We start from the raw sequence: 17,677 nt of genomic DNA on the forward strand, positions 1-17,677 counted from the left end.
ACTCTCTTACACAAACTCTCTCACACACACTCTCTCGCACACACTCTCTCGCACACACTCTCTCACACACACTCTCTCACACACACACACTCTCTCACACACTGTCGAAATCTCGATTCTCAATATACGACTCCAACATAATCACCTCCTGTAGATGTTCCTTTAATAAGTTTTACTTGCATCAAGGAAGAGTCTCACTCAGTCAAAGGCTAAGCGATATGGTACAGTTTCACAAGGTATTTATACAATAAAAAACAAGTTATGGTTCCATCCTGTATATTGGTTCTGCCTTTGCAGTCAGCGAAAACAGATAAAGAGTTAATGATTACCGCATCCTTGTCTTGACATTTTTTCCCAAATGTCTCCTTTGTCAGTGTTTTTGGTGGGCCAATCAGCAATAACTCGATTAGGGTGTGATAATGTGCTATCACTGGCTTTGCATTGTTTTAGGATTGTCCAGTTCCTGGCCAGTTATTTGGGCCCATGATTTCCAGAGTGGTTGATTGGGTACTTGGCTTCTTGCATATTATGGATGAGTTCTCCACAAGAGATAATGGCTGGTAATTTGATTATCTCTTAGGGGGTGAATTGGTGCTACATCTTTACAACCTTTATCCAGCCCTTCTAAAGTCTGGCATAGCGACAGACTATTGATAATACAGGGGAGCACAATGTGTGGTACTTATCTCAGCAGGATAGTCTTAATGTTGTCTGGTAGCTATTAATCAGCTATCAGCAGTTTCAGTCAGGGTTAGCATGTTTATGCAAACAGACTGTCTGCTGCAGAAATTCCTGGCAGGACGGGGACTCCATTTTGTCTTATGGCAAAAAGGTACAAAAACAGTGTAAAGCAACTTTAAAAATACATTTCCACAACACTCTCACTCACACACTCTCTCACACATACACACTCACACACTCTCACTCACACTCTCACTCACACACTCTCTCACACATACACACTCACACACTCTCACTCACACTCTCACTCACACACTCTCTCTCACATACTCTCTCTCACACTCTCTCACATACTCTCACTCACACACTCTCTCTCACACACTCTTTCTCACACACTCTCTCTCACTCTCTCTCACATACTCTCTCTCACACTCTCTCACACACTCTCACTCACACTCTCTCACACACTCTCACTCACTCTCTCTCACACACTCTTTCTCACACACTGTCTCTCACTCACACTCTCTCACACACTCTCTCTCACACACTCTTTCTCACACACTCTCTCTCACACACTCTCTCTCACACACTCTCTCTCACATACTCTCTCTCACACTCTCTCACACACTCTCACTCACACTCTCTCTCACACTCTCTCTCACACATTCTCACTCACACTCTCTCTCACACACTCACTCACACATGCTCACACACATTCTCTCTCACACACTCACACACACTCTCCCTCACACACTCACACACACTCTTTCTCACACACTCTCTCTCACACTCTCTCTCACACACTCTCACTCACACTCTCTCTCACACTCTCTCTCACACACTCTCACACACATTCTCTCTCACACACTCACACACACTCTCCCTCACACACTCATACACACTCTCTCTCACACACTCACACACACTCTGTTTCACACTCACACACACTCTCTCACACACTCTCACTCAAACACTCTCTCTCACACACTCTCTCTCACACACACTCTCTCACACTCTCACTTATTTCAGTGCAGCAGAAATAAAATAATAAATGATGAAAAGTCCTAAACATCCCAGGAGAGCGAAACAAAGTTGTTTGCAATAAAGGATTCTGGCTTGATTGATGAGTTGATGGGGCGGGTTGGAGGAACCGAATATGAGGTTTGACCGTCAGGATTAATGGGGCTTGTAAGGCTGCAGTTACAGCATTCCATCACAATTCCACACTTAAAGGTAAAACAACCAATTTGGCTTCATGAGTAAATCAATAAATGAGAGTTAGTGAAGTGTTAGGAGTTCCCTGATTTAACCGCAAGTGGATGACACAGCCAGCAGCACACAAGCAGAGTTACTGGTTGCACAGAACTGCTCACACTGAGAGACACTGGACAGCAGCTTCAATACTCCATCCCTTTGCTCAGGGCCATATTATCATTTTCTGAAATACAACGATGAATTTGTTTTTTGTAGATTTTAAGGACTCCCACCTGCAACCGAAATGTGGAGTGTGACAGGTTTGCTGCAAGTGATTCTGTTCAATTGCATTGGATGAGGGCAGTGCCAGTGAGTCACTTGAACTGCGGTGGATCAGGTCAGAGTGTCTCCACATGGCCACACAGACATTACTCCTCCAGTTATTAGCCAACTCCTTTTTATTATTTCCCAAGCTGCCAAACAGCCTCTCAGTGGAGGTGAATAATTCCATGTTCAGAAGTGCAGCTGGAAATTGCCCAATATTTACAGTAAAAGGGAAGATATTCCGGGTTTACCACGTGCAATGGATGGAGTAACGAGTCCAGGAGAAACATAGCTGGGATTGCACTGAGCTTGTGAATAATTGTAAAGGGGAAATAGTGAAGGAAATCCATTGAAATAAACCCTTGAAAAGATCAAACTGCTAATATTATATTGAAAATATAACAATGATGGACAATAAATGGCCATATCATCCATCACTTTAATACCCTAACTCTCCCAGCCGAGTATCCCACTGCCCTTCAAGTGCCACACAGTCTTTGCCTCCACTAGTTATTCTGTCTTCACTCTAGACTGTTCAGTTAAACTTTTCGAATCTTCTCCCATTGTTCAACTCTTTTACTTAGTACTGGAGAAATTAATGGGACTGAAAGCCGACAAGTCCCCTGGACCTGATGGCCTACATCCTAGGGTTTTGAAAGAGGTGGCTATAGAGATAGTGGATGCATTGGTTGTCATCTTCCAAAATTCCATAGATTCTAGACCAATTCCCGCAGATTGGAACATAGCGAATGTAAACCCACTATTTAAGAAAGGAGGGAGAGAGAAAAAAGGGAATTGCAGACCAGTTAGCCTGACATCAGTAGTAGGGAAAATGTTAGAATCTATTATTAAGGACCTGGTGGTAACAGGTCACTTAGAAAATAATAATCGGATTGGGCAGAGTCAACATGGATTTATGAAAGGAAAATCATGTTTGACAAATCTGTTTGAGTTTTTTGAGGTTGTAACTAGCAGAGTAGATAAGGGAAACCAGTGGATTATGGTATATTTGGATTTTCAGAAGGCATTTGATGAAGTGCCACAAAAGAGGTTATTGAACAAAATTAGGGCTCATGGGATTGGGGGTAATATACTCGCACGGATTGAGGATTGGTTAACGGACAGAAAACAGAGAGTAGGAATAAACAGGTCATTTTGTTGATAGGCTGTAACTAGTGGGGTGCCACAAGGTTCGATACTTGGGCCCCAGCTATTCACAATCTATATCAATGTTTTGGATGAGGGAACCAAATGTAATATATCCAAGTTTGCTGATGATACAAAGCTAGGTGGGAATGTAAGTTGTGACGAGGATGAAAACAGACTTCAAGGGGATATAGACAGACTCAGTGAGTGGGCAAGAACATGGCAAATGGAATATAATGTGGAGAAATGTGAAATTATCCACTTGGGTAGGAAAAATAGAAAACTATTTACAATCTATATTAATGACTTGGATGAAGGGACTGAGTGTAATGTAGCCAAGTTTGCTGATGATACAAAGATGGGTGGGAAAGCAAATTGTGAGGAGGACACAAAACATCTGCAAAGTGATATAGACAGGCTAAGTGAGTGGGCAAAAATTTGGCAGATGGAGTATAATGTGGGAAAATGTGAGATTATCCACTTTGGAAGAAGAAATAGAAAAGCAAATTATAATTTAAATGGAGAAAAATTGCAAAGTGCTGCAGTACAGAGGGACCTGGGGGTCCTTGTGCATGAAACACAAAAAGTTAGTATGCAGGTACAGCAAGTGATCAGGAAGGCAAATGGAATGTTGGCCTTTATTGCAAGGGGGATAGAGTATAAAAGCAGAGAAGTCCTGCTACAACTGTACAGGGTATTGGTGAGGCCACACCTGGAGTACTGCGTACAGTTTTGGTCTCCATATTTAAGGAAGAATATACTTGCATTGGAGGCTGTTCAGAGAAGGTTCACCAGGTTGATTCTGGAGATGAGGAGGTCGACTTATGAAGATAGGTTGAGTAGGTTGAGCCTATACACATTGGAGTTCAGAAGAATGAGAGGTGATCTTATCAAAACATATAAGATAATGAGGGGGCTCCACAAGGTGGATGCAGAGAGGATATTTCCACTCAGGGGAAACTAAAATTAGGGGGCATAGTCTCACAATAAGGGGCTGCCCATTTAAAACTGAGATGGGGAAGAATTTCTTCTCTCAGAGGGTTGTAAATCTATGGAATTCTCTGCCTCAGAGAGCTGTGGAGGCTGGGTCATTGAACATATTTAAGGTGGAGTTAGACAGATTTTTGAATGATTAGGGAGTAAAGGATTATGAGGAGTGGGCAGGGAAGTGGAGCTGAGTCCATGGTCAGATCAGCCATGATCTTATTGAATGGCGGAACAGGCTCGAGGGGCCATATGGCCTACTCCTGCTCCTATTTCTTGTGTTCTTGTGTTCAGAGTATTTTTTAAATAGTGAGAATTTGGGAAATGTTGGTGGTCAGAGGGACCTGGGTGAAACACACAAGGTTAGTCTGCAGGTACAGCAAGTGATCAGGAAGGCCAATGGTATTTTGGCCTTTATTGCAAAGGAGATGGATTATAAAAGCAGGGAAGTTTTGCTACAGTTGTTCAGGGTATTGGTGAGGCCACACCTGGAGTACTGCGTGCAGTTTTGGTTTCCATATTTACGAAAGGATATACTTGCTTTGGAGGCAGTTCAGAGAAGGTTCACTAGGTTGATTCCGGGGGTTGACTTATGAGGAAAGGTTGAGTAGGTTGGGCCTCTACTCATTGGAATTCAGAAGAATGAGAGGTGATCTTATCGAAACGTATAAGATTATCAGGGAGCTTGACAAGGTGGATGCAGAGAGGATGTTTCCACTGATAGGGGAGACTAGAACTAGAGGGCATAATCTTAGAATAAGGGGCCGCCCATTTAGAACTGAGATGAGGAGGAATTTTTTCTCTCAGAGGGTTGTAAATCTGTGGAATTCACTGCCTCAAAGAGCTGTGGAAGCTGGGACATTGAATATATTTAAGACAGAGACAGATAGTTTCTTAACCGAAAAGGGATTAAGGGGTCATGGGAAGTGGAGCTGAGTCCATGATCAGATCAGCCATGATCTTATTGAATGGCGGAGCAGGCTCGAGGGGCCGTATGGCCTACTCCTGCTCCTATTTCTTGTGTTCTTATGTTCTTATGTCCTTTTACACCAATCACTGAAAGTTAACATGCAGGTACAGCAAGCAATTAAGAAAGCAAATGGTATGTTGGCCTTTATTACAAGAGGATTTGAGTATAAGACTAAAGACATCTTAGTGCAATTATACAGGGCCCTGGTGAAACCACACCTGAAGTATTGTGTACAATTTTGGTCTCTTTACCTAAGGAAGGATACCCTTGCCTTAGAGGGAGTGCAACAAAGGTTCATCAAACTGATTCCTGGAATGGGGGGATTGTCCTATGAGGAGAGATTGAGTAGATTAGGCCTATATTCTCTAGAGTTTAGAAGAATGAGAGGTGATGTAATGGAAACATACAAAATTCTTACAGGGTTTGACAGGGTAGATGCAGGGAGGATGTTTCCCCCCTGGCTGGGGAGTCTAGAACCAGGGGTCACAGTCTCAGGATAAGGGGTAGGCCATTTAGGACTGAGATGAGGAGACATTTCTTCACTCAGAGGGTGGTGAATCTCTGTAATTCTCTCCCCCAGAGGGCTGTGGAGGCTCAGTCGTTTAAGTATATTCAAGACAACGTTTGATAGATTTTTGTATATTAGGGGAAGCAAGGGATATGGGGACAGTGCAGGAAAGTGGAGTCGAGGGAGAAACTGGCAAAGTGTGCTGGCTGACAACCATCAAATGGTCGAAGAGGCCCTCAGTTACATGTCACCAGCGAGCTGCACACCCTGAACTGGCATCGCGCTCACGGGCTCGGGGGTGTGCAACATCACTCAATGTCCGCTCGGTCAGCAGGCAGGTCCTGGGGGGAACAAAGGTGAACGGAGAGTGGGTGGGGGGTGCGAGCCACGGTGGTTTTGTGGAACCAGGAGGAGCATTCCTGCATCTTGTGGCACCACAGAAGAAGACGACGGAGAACAACAACAACGTGTATTTATATAGCGCCTTTAACGCAGTGAAAAGTCTCAAGGCCTTTATTTCTTTAACTAATTTAATAAACTATATAGGGTAAATACTTGATTAACGCTAAACTAATTAGTTAAATAATATAATGGGAAAACAGGAGACGAGTTGCTGCTGCAATATATGGGAGCTTCTGGACGTTTTGGTCCAGGGTGACGACATCTGCGGTAAGTGTCTGTGGCTCGACCAACTTCGGCTCCGAGTTGAGAAGCTGGAGTCCGAGCTGCAGATATTGCGAGACATCAGAGAGGGAGAAAGTTACCTGGACCTTTTGCTCCAGGAGGCAGCCACACCCTCTAGATTAAATACTTTAGAATTGACACGTGGTCAGGGTCTGGAGGGTGTGACTGCGAGTGAAGCAGGTAAAGGGATCCAGGAGGTAATACTGCAGGAGTCTCAGTCCCTGCACTTGTCCATTACATTTGAGGTTCTGGCAACCCTTGAGGACAAGTGTGCAGACTGCAGGGTGGACAAGCAGACTGACCAAGGCACCGTGGTGCAGAAAGCCATTCAAGTGGGGGGAGTAAAGAGGCAGGTGGTTGTAGTAGGGGACAGTATAGTTAGGGGGATAGATCAGGTTCTCTGCAGCCGAGAGCATGGGTCCCAAATGCTGTATTGCCTAACTGGTGCCAGGGTAAAGGACATCTCCTCTGGGCTGGAGAAGAACTTGGAGTGGGAGAGGGAGGATACATAAGAACATAAGAACATAACATAAGAACATAAGAATTAGGAACAGGAGTAGGCCATCTAGCTCCGCCATTCAACAAGATCATGGCATATCTGGCCGTGGACTCAGCTCCACTTACCCGCCCGCTCCCCGTAACCCTTAATTGCCTTATTGGTTAAAAATCTATCTATCTGTGACTTGAATACATTCAATGAGCTAGCCTCAACTGCTTCCTTGGGCAGAGAATTCCACAGATTCACAACCCTCTGGGAGAAGAAATTCCTTCTCAACTCGGTTTTAAATTGGCTCCCCCGTATTTTGAGGCTGTGCCCCCTAGTTCTAGTTTCCCCGACCAGTGGAAACAAACTCTCTGCCTCTATCTTGTCTATCCCTTTCATTACTTTAAATGTTTCTATAAGATCACCCCTCATCCTTCTGAACTCCAACGATAAAGACCCAGTCTACTCAATCTATCATCATAAGGTAACCCCCTCATCTCCAGAATCAGCCTAGTGAATCATCTCTGTACCCCCTCCAAAGCTAGTATATCCTTCCTTAAGTAAGGTGACCAAAACTGCACGCAGTACTCCAGGTGCGGCCTCACCAATACCTTATACAGTTGCAGCAGGACCTCCCTGCTTTTGTACTCCATTCCTCTCGCATTGAAGGCCAACATTCCATTCGCCTTCCTGATTACCTGCTGCATCTGCAAACTAACTTTTTGGGATTCATGCCAGGTCCCTCTGCACCGCAGCATGTTGTAATTTCTCCCCATTCAAATAATATTCCCTTTTACTGTTTTTTTTCCCAAGATGGATGACCTCACACTATCCGACATTGTATTCCATCTGCCAAACCTTAGCCCATTCGCTTAACCTATCTAAATCTCTTTGCAGCCTCTCTGTGTCCTCTACACAACCCGCTTTCCCACTAATCTTAGTGTCATCTGCAAATTCTGTTACACTACACTCTGTCCCCTCTTCCAGGTCATCTATGTATATTGTGGTCCCAGCACCGATCCATGTGGCACACCACTAACCACCGATTTCCAACTCGAAAAGGACCCATTTATCCCGACTCTCTGCTTTCTGTTAGCCAGTCAATTCTCGATCCATGCTAATACATTTCCTCTGACTCCGCATACCTTTATCTTCTGCAGTAACCTTTTGTGTGGCACTTTATCGAATGCCTTTTGGAAATCTAAATACACCACATCCATTGGTACACCTCTATCCACCATGCTCATTATATCCTCAAAGAATTCCAGTAAATTAGTTAAACATGATTTCCCCTTCATGATTCCATTTTGCGTCTGCTTGATTGCACTATTCCTATCTATATGTCCCGCTATTTCTTCCTTAATGATAGCTTCAAGCATTTTCCCCAATACAGATGTTAAACTAACCGGCCTATAGTTACCTGCCTTTTGTCTGCCCCCTTTTTTAAACAGAGGCGTTACATTAGCTGCTTTCCAATCCGCTGGTACCTCCCCAGAGTCCAGAGAATTTTGGTAAATTATAACAAATGCATCTGCTATAACTTCCACCATCTCTTTTAATACCCTGGGATGCATTTCATCAGGACCAGGGGACTTGTCTACCTTAAGTCCCATTAGTCTGTCCAGCACTACCCCCTAGTGATAGTGATTGTCTCAAGGTCCTCCCTTCCCACATTCCCGTGACCAGCAATTTTTGGCATGATTTTTGTGTCTTCCACTGTGAAGACCGAAGCAAAATAATTGTTTAAGGTCTCAGCCAGTTCCACATTTCCCATTATTAAATCCCCCTTCTCATCTTCTAAGGGACCAACATTTACTTTAGTCACTCTTTTCCGTTTTATATATCGGTAAAAGCTTTTACTATCTGTTTTTATGTTTTGCACAAGTTTACTTTCGTAATCTATCTTTCCTTTCTTTATTGCTTTCTTAGTCATTCTTTCTGTCATTAAAAATTTTCCCAATCTTCTAGTTTCCCACTAACCTTGGCCACCTTATACGCATTGGTTTTTAATTTGATACTCTCCTTTATTTCCTTGGTTATCCACGGCTGGTTATCCCTTCTCTTACCGCCCTTCTTTTTCACTGGAATATATTTTTGTTGAGCACTATGAAAGAGCTCCTTAAAAGTCCTCCACTGTTCCTCAATTGTGCCACTGTTTAGTCTGTGTTTCCAGTCTACTTTAGCCAACTCTGCCCTCATCCCACTGTAGTCCCCTTTGTTTAAGCATAGTACGCTCGTTTGAGACACTACTTCCTCACCCTCAATCTCTGTTACAAATTCAACCATACTGTGATCACTCATTCCGAGAGGATCTTTTACTAGGAGATCGTTTATTATTCCTGTCTCATTACACAGGACCAGATCGAAGATAGCTTGCTCCCTTGTAGGTTCTGTAACATACTGTTCTAAGAAACAATCCCGTATGCATTCTATGAATTCCTCCTCAAGGCGACCCCGTGTGATTTGATTTGACCAATCGATATGTAGGTTAAAATCCCCCATGATTACTGCCGTTCCTTTTTCACATGCCTCCATTATTCCCTTGTTTATTGCCCGCCCCACCGTGAAGTTATTATTTGGGGGCCTATAAACTACGCCCACCAGTGACTTTTTCCCCTTACTATCTCCAATCTCTACCCACAATGATTCAACATTTTATTCATTAGAGCCAATATCGTCTCTCACAACTGCCCTGATATCATCCTTTATTAACAGAGCTACTCCACCTCCTTTCCCTTCTTGTCTATCTTTCCGAATTGTCAGATACCCCAAGGGATGCTGGGATCCGGTTGTTGTGGTACGCGTAGGTACCAATGAGATAGGTAGGACTAAGAAAGAGGTTCTGCTGAGAAAGTTTGAACAGTTAAGGACTAAATTGAAAAGCAGAACTACAAAGGTAATAATATCTGCATTATTACCTGAACCATGAGTAAATTGGGTCAATAGAATCAGGGAGATGAATGTGTGGCTCAGAGGTTGGTGTGGGAGAAATGGGTTTCGCTTCGTGGGGCACTGGACCAATACTCGGGAAAGAGAGAGCTGTTCTGTGGGGACGCACTACACCTGAACTATGTTGGGACCAGAGTTCTAGCGAACTGACTAACTAGGGAGGTAGACAGGGCTTTAAACTAAATAATTGGGAGGGGGAGGGGGGAGATGGGGGGGAGGACAGTCCCAGTGGAGAACAATCTAGAATGCTAAAGTGAAAAGAAAAGGAAGCAATGCAGGAAAGTGATTGTGGTAAGGATAACCAGCTTATGTCAGGAAAGGACGGAGCATACAAACACAAGAGTGCGCTAACAAATAGGGTCCAGGTAAGAAAACATAGCGATACGACAAATCGGGCTACAGTACAAAATAATGTTAAAATGTCTAATAATGTTGAAAAGGACACATTTAAAAGCATTGTATCTAAATTCATGAAGCATCTGTAACAAGGTAGAATAATTAACAGCGCAAATAGATGTAAACGGATACGATATAGTTGCGACTATGGAGACATGGTTGCAGGGTAACCAGGGTTGGGAACTGACTATCCAAGGATATTCGATATTTAGGAAAGACAGGCAAAAAGGAAGAGGGGGTGGTGTGGCGTTGTTAGTAAAGGATGAAATCAGAGCAATAGTGAGAAAGGATATTGGCTCAGAAAATTAAGATGTAGAATCAGTTTGGGTGGAGCTAAGGAGCACCAAGGGGCAGCAAACATTGGTAGGAGTTATCTATAGGCTTCCAAACAGTAGTGGTTGTGTAGGAGATGGTATCAAACAGGAAATTAGGGATGCATGTAACAAGGGTACTACAGTAATCATAGGTGACTTTAATCTACAAATAGACTGACCAAACCAAATTAGTAATAATACTGTGGCAGATGAATTCCTGGAGTGTGTACGAGATGGTTTTTTAGACCAGTATATTGAGGAGCCTACTAGGGAACAGGCTATCCTAGATTGTGTATTGTGCAATGAGAAGGGGTTAATTAACAGTCTTGTTGTGCGGGGTCCTTCAGGGAAGAGTGACCATAACATGATTGAATTTCTTATGAAGATGGAAAATGAAGAAAATGAAGTAGTCCAATCCAAAATTAGGGTCCTAAATCTAAACAAAGGAAACTACGAAGGTATGAGGAATGAAATGGCTATGATAGATTGGGAGGATTCATTAAAAGGCATGATAGGCAATGGCTAATATTTAAGAAACAAATGCATGAATTGCAACAGTTATACATTCCTTTCCCAACCATGGCTAACAAAAGAAATTAAGGATAGTGTTACACTCATAATAAATGGTGAGACTGAGTACTGTGTGCAATGAGCAAGTGTGACCTTAGATCCTTTATTAAGGTTCCAGAGTGCAGGTACCTCATGGGTGGCCTGCTTATAGACCGTGCTCCCAAGGGATGCTAGGATCCCTTGGGACTCCAATAGGTAGGCCCTCTGGGTGGTCAGGTGTGATACAGGTTACAAGAGGTTAAATACATAATATCACTTCCCCCGTGAAGTCAACAGTACACTTATTTACAGGGTGAGACGATCTGGGACTTTACGCTCCCTTGTCGATCGTCTCGGTACAAATGCTGGTGTGGAAGGGTTGGTCAGTTCTTCACTGGGCAGTTGGGCAGCCAGCCTTGCTGGGCGGCTGGGGATGGTGAGTTTGGTTTCATGGTCAACTATGAGGGAGTGCAGCGAGGTTCACCAGACTGATTCCTGGGATGGCAGGACTGTTGTATGAGGAGAGATTGGGTCGACTAGGCCTGTATTCACTAGAGTTTAGAAGAATGAGAGGGGATCTCATTGAAACGTATAAAATTCTGATGGGGCTGGACAGACTAGATGCGGGGAGGATGTTTCCCCTGGCTGGGAAGTCTAGAACAAGGGGTCACAGTCTCAGGATATGGGGTAGGAAATTTAGGACCGAGATGAGGAAAAAGTTTTTCACTCAGAGGGTGGTGAACCTGTGGAATTCTCTACCACAGAAGGCTGTGGAGGCCAAGTCACTGAATATATTTAAGAGGGAGATAGATAGATTCCTAGACACAAAAGGCATCAAGGGGTATAGGGAAAAAGTGGGAATATGGTGTTGAGATAGAGGATCAGCCATGATCATATTGAATGGTGGTGCAGACTTGAAGGGCTGAATGGCCTACTCCTGCACCTATTTTCTATGTCTATGTAAAGCACTTCACAGGAGTGTTATGAGATTTTAAAAATTTGACACCGAGCCACATAAGTAGAAATTAGGGCAGGTGACCAAAAGCTTGGTCAAAGAGGTTGGTTTTAAGGAGCGTCTTGAAGGAGGTGAGAGCTAGAGAGGCGGGGAGGTTTAGGGAGGGAGTTCCAGAGCTTGGGGCCCCGGCAACAGAAGGCACAGCCACCAATAGTTGAATGATTATAATCAGGGATGCTCAAGAGGGCAGAATTAGATGAGTGCAGACATCTCGGGGAGTTGTGGAGCTGGAGGAGATTATAGAGATAGGGAGGGGCGAGGCCATGGAGGGATTTGAAAACAAGGATGAAAATTTTGAAATCGGGGCATTGCTTAACCGGGAGCCTATGTAGGTCAAGAACAACGCAACAACATTTCTGGGCTGTTTTTGGAGCAGTGGTCAATTTATGGTCTGCCAGTTAGGCAGCTCAATGCCAGGGTACCCAGTTTTCCTTAACAATTGCAATCGAGGCCCGAACTATGTCATAGGACCCAGATCTGCATAGTAAAGAGGCCTCCCGCCTGAAACACGCAGACCTGTCCAAGAGAAGGTCCCTTTAAAATTGGCCGGAGCGGCAACATGAAGAGGTCCGGTAACTCAACCCACCCCACCATGAGTCTGTTAACCACAAACTTGACCAAGTTAAAATCGGCTGCAAGGAATGGGAGCCTGCACTCACTGGAAAGATGCTGAAGGTTGTAGAAAACTCTGAGACCAAGGGGTTCAAATACTTCCACAAAATGTAAGTGCTGGCAGGTAAAGCTATACAAATGGCGATCCAAACTTTGGTTATATAACTAGGAGTGTAGAGTACAAGAGTAAAGAAGTAAATACAAATTTGTTTAAAATATTGGTTAAACCATAGTTATAAAACGTTGTCTAGTTTTAGGTGCCCCATTATAGAAAGAACCTTAAAACCATAGGGAGTGTGCAGAGTCGATTCACCAAGGTGATGCCAGGGATCGGAAACTATAATTATGAGAAGAGACTTGAGCTACAGGGACAGTTGTCACTATCACTCTGTATCGTCATCTTCTTCAAATATTTCTGGAGTTTTGAGTTCTGGCACAGAGCCGACACGGACACAATGGGTTCAATGGGCTCCTTCAGTGCTCTAAACATCTCCAGTTCTAAATAGGAACATCCCTAAATGCTCTCCTCATGTAGTGTGTGTATATCTGTGCAGGTGTGCGTGATGCTCAGCTGAGTGTGGTGCTGTGTACCCTGTTGGCCACTGGCTGTATACTGCTGGAGGTGGTTGAGTGATGGGAAAGGATCATTATTATCAATGTGTCATCACTGGTTGCTGGTTTTTCTTTCACATTAATGAAACTGCATTCAGAGGAACAGATAGTTTCAAAACTGTTCATTCGCTCAATTTCATTAACAGCTTATTAATTTTGAAACGAAGCGTTTCACCTGTTTTTCAAGAAAAAGAGGTAAATTTGTCCCATTGTTATTTCACATCTCTGCAGAATAACTGCAAGATTTTCATTGAAAGACAGCAAATAAAACCAGCTGCACATCACTTGTGACGGAAATGCAAGACATAAATAGCTGGGAGCTATCTTGTCCTGCCATTGTTAATGCTGAATCTCACAGGGAAAAAAATAATATTAGGGAACATATTATTACTGCTCAAGAGGCAACACAATCAAATCAGATGTACAAAGGGCAAAGGAAATTAAAGTTCCAAGAATAACTGAGAGTTCTGACTCTCAGCAGCTTGAACAACTTGTGGCACAACAGCAAATTGGGTTCAAATTGTCAAAAACAGAGAAACTCTCGGGGAATAACTGGCCATTTCAGGAGAGGTGTAAACAAATTCAATAGGTAAGAAAGTAAAGCTGAAATTGGATAACAAGAATGTAGAATGTGAATCTGTAAGACAGAGGAAACAAGGGTTAGTAAGTAGTAAGCAAGGAGGTCTTCCTGTGCTAAATGGTATATACTTCAATGCAAGGAGTAGAGTGAATAAGGCGGATGAGCTAAGAGCACAGGTAGACACTTGGGAGTATGACATTATAGCCATTAAGAGACATGGCTGAAAGAGGGGCAGGTTTGGCAGATCAATATTCCTGGTTGCAGGATTTTTAGACAAAACAGAGAGGGGGTAAAAAGGGGAAGGGGGGCGTCACGGTATTGATTAAAGAAACTATTCCAGCGGTGAGGAGGGATGATATGTTCGAGGGATCATCAAATGAGGCCATATGGGTCGAACTGAAAAATAGAAAAGGGGCGATCACACTGCTGGGCGTGTATTATAGACCCCCAAACAGTGGGAGGGAGATAGAGGAGCAAATATGTCGGCAAATTGCTGTGAAGTCCAAAAACCATAGGGCAGTAACAGTAGGGGATTTTAACTATCCAAGTATTGATTGGGACAAATATAGTATGAAGGGTATAGAGGGTGCGGAATTCTGGAAATGCATTCAAGAGAACTTTTTTAGTCAGTATGTAGCAAGCCCAACACAGGATTTAGTTTTGGGGAATTAAGCTGGGCAGGTGGAAGGGCTATCACTTGGGTGCCAGTGACCATAATTCAGTCAGATTCAAGTTAGTTATGGATAAGGACAAGGATAGACCAGGAATAAAAGTCCCAAATTGGGGAAAAGCTAACTTTGCTAAGTTGAGAAGTGATTTGGCCACAGTGGGCTGGAAACAGCTACTTGTGGGTAAATCAGTGTCGGGACAGTGGGAGGGATTCAAGGAGGCGATCCGGAGGGCTCAGTCCAAACATGTGCCCTTAAAGAAAAAGGGTGGGAATAACAATTCTAGAGCCCCCTGGATGTCTAGGGACTTACAGGGGAGAATAAAGAAAAAAGGGATGCTTATGTCATATGCCGATGGCTAAGTATTGTAAAATCTCAGGAGGAATATACAAAGTTCAGAGTTAAAATTAAAAAGGATATTAGGAATGCTATCAGAGAGAGCATGAAAAATTCTTGACAAGTAAAATCAAGGGGTTTATCAGTTTTGAAAGTGGATAGCTCCCCAGGCCCAGATGAAATGCATCCCAGCCTGTTGAGCGAAGCAAAAGAGGAAATAGCAGAGGCCTTGACCATCATTTTCTAGTCTTCTTTGGATCTGGGCATGGTGCCAGAGGACTGGAGGACTGTTAATGTGGTACCCTTGTTTAAGAAGGGAGAAAGGTATAGGCCAAGTAATTACAGGCCTGTCAGCCTAACCTCAGTGGTGGGAAAATTGGCCTGGGTTTTTATCTGTTTTTTTTGCCTTTCCCAGGAGATCACATGACTCTGGTTGGGGTGGAGTGTAGAATGTTGTGGTGCAGTGGGTGTCGCAGTTGTGAGGGGCGGACTGGTTGGGCCAGATGCTCTTTACCTGTACACCATTGTTCATTGTTCATTGGTTTATATGTAATCTTTAGGGCTGCTGACCGAGGGCCGTGTGGCTCTTTGTCGGCCGGCGTGGACACGATTTGCCAAAATGGCCTCCTTCAGCACTGTAAATTTCTATGTTTCTATATATTTCTAACATAAGGGAAAACATATTTATACAACGAGTGGTTAGAATCTGGAATGCGCTGCCTGATAGGGTGGTGGATACAGATTCAACAGTCGCCTTCAAAGGGAATTAGAGAAATACATGAAGCAGAAAAAATCGCTGCGATATGCAGAACGAGGGGGGGGGGGGCAGGAGAGGGACTAACTGGATCGCTCTTCGAAAGAGCCAGCGGAGACTCGATGGGCCGAATAGCCTCCTGTGCTGTAAAATATTGTGTGATAGCCCTCTGATAGGTCTCTTAATATCTATGTTAAGAATGCCACAAGTATGGGTGAGTTCTAATCACCTTTCTTAGGTGCGACTGGTGTTTGCAGCTGGCTGGAATAGGTGGAAATTCCAGAGTCTCTGGGCTAGAACCTGCACTTTTGTTGCCTGCTTAATGCCCACTTAACGCCCATTTTACCGCTGAAGTGACGTATAACACCCAGATATCGCCCATTTTGGCACAAATGGAAACTGGCGGGCATTTTTTGGAAACTTATCGCCGAGCGGTACTTACCCCATGGGCTTAATGCCGAAAAAAAATATTACTGCCCGCCCCCTTTTTTTGGGGCGGAATCAGCAGAATGGGCGAATTCAACACCCATAATATCGCCCAGCGTTACTTTCCGCACGGAATTATCGCCAAGATTCAATATTAACGCCTGCCCACTGCTTTTTGTCGTATGAGCATATTTACCCAAACTAGCGGCCATAGAGATCGGCCATCGTCAATTTCACCACCTCCCACACATATCGCCCACAATATCGCTCGCTCAAAAAACCGCCCACAAAAAGTGGAACTAACCGGAACTAATCTCAGCGTTATGGACGCCATGTTGTAGATCACACGTCGCGCCCTTTAACAGACTGCTGTGCTTCAACCTCGGGGGAGTTCGGATGTACTCTGCAGGTCGTTGGAGTTGATGTGAACATCTCTAAAAGCATCTTGACCACACAGTGACCGATTGGAATTGAAGAGGTGTCTTCATCGGGACATTCCTCGTTTGTGAGCAATAGGTGGAAAACAGAGAGCTACTGCAATGGGGCCTGTCCTTTCTCACCCTCTCTTGGTGACCAATTACATGCAGCAGTCTCGACATCGCCGAAGGAATGCTCCATTGCATTATGTGCCCAATGTAAGAAGTGACAGACAGATGAGGAGGACCAGACGTTACACCCCCCGCAAGTACAAGGAGAAGCATTCTTACTTCGACTTGCCTGACACCACCTGCCTTCGGAGATTGCACTTCCACAAAGAGGTTAGCACTGAGGTATGCCACGTGACAAGGGAAGATCTGCAGCCTGCCAGCACCATCAGTACTGTACTGTCCATCGAGGTCAAAGTCACCACGGCACTGTCGTTCTATGCCTCGGGTTCTTTTCAGGCCACAGCTGGCTACATTGGCGGACTTTCTCAGCATGCCACACATTGCTGCATTAGTCAGGTCACTGAAGCCCTGTACACATGCAGGAGGGACTTGATCAGCTTCCCTATGACCAGGGAGGCTCATAGTGAGAGGGCTCTAGGATTCTTCAGAATTGCAAACCACCCCAAGGTGCAGGTAGCAATAGGCTGTACGCACAACGTGATATGGGCATCTTTTCAGGATGCAGAGGTTTTCAGGAACTGCAAGGGATTCCACTGAATGTCCAACTGGTTGTTGACCACCAGCAAATTATACTGGTTGTGAATGCTCAATTTCCGGGCAGCATCCATGATACTCACATTCTGCGTGAGAGCACTGTATCAAACTTGTTTAACAATGAGCCACAAGGTCAATGCTGGATGCTTGGGGACAAAGGATATGGCCTTGCCACCTGGCTGATGACCCTCCTGCATGACACCCACACCGAGGCCGAGAGGCGATACAATGAGAGCCACAGAGCAATTTGCAATATCGTTGAGAAAACCATTGGAGGGGACAAGAATTGCCTGATGAGTCTGACAGTCCACCTCACCAGAGAGAGGAAGAGGAGGATGAGGAGACGAAT

The sequence above is a fragment of the Pristiophorus japonicus genome, chromosome 18, assembly GCF_044704955.1.
Source record: "Pristiophorus japonicus isolate sPriJap1 chromosome 18, sPriJap1.hap1, whole genome shotgun sequence".
Classification (NCBI taxonomy): domain Eukaryota; kingdom Metazoa; phylum Chordata; class Chondrichthyes; family Pristiophoridae; genus Pristiophorus; species Pristiophorus japonicus.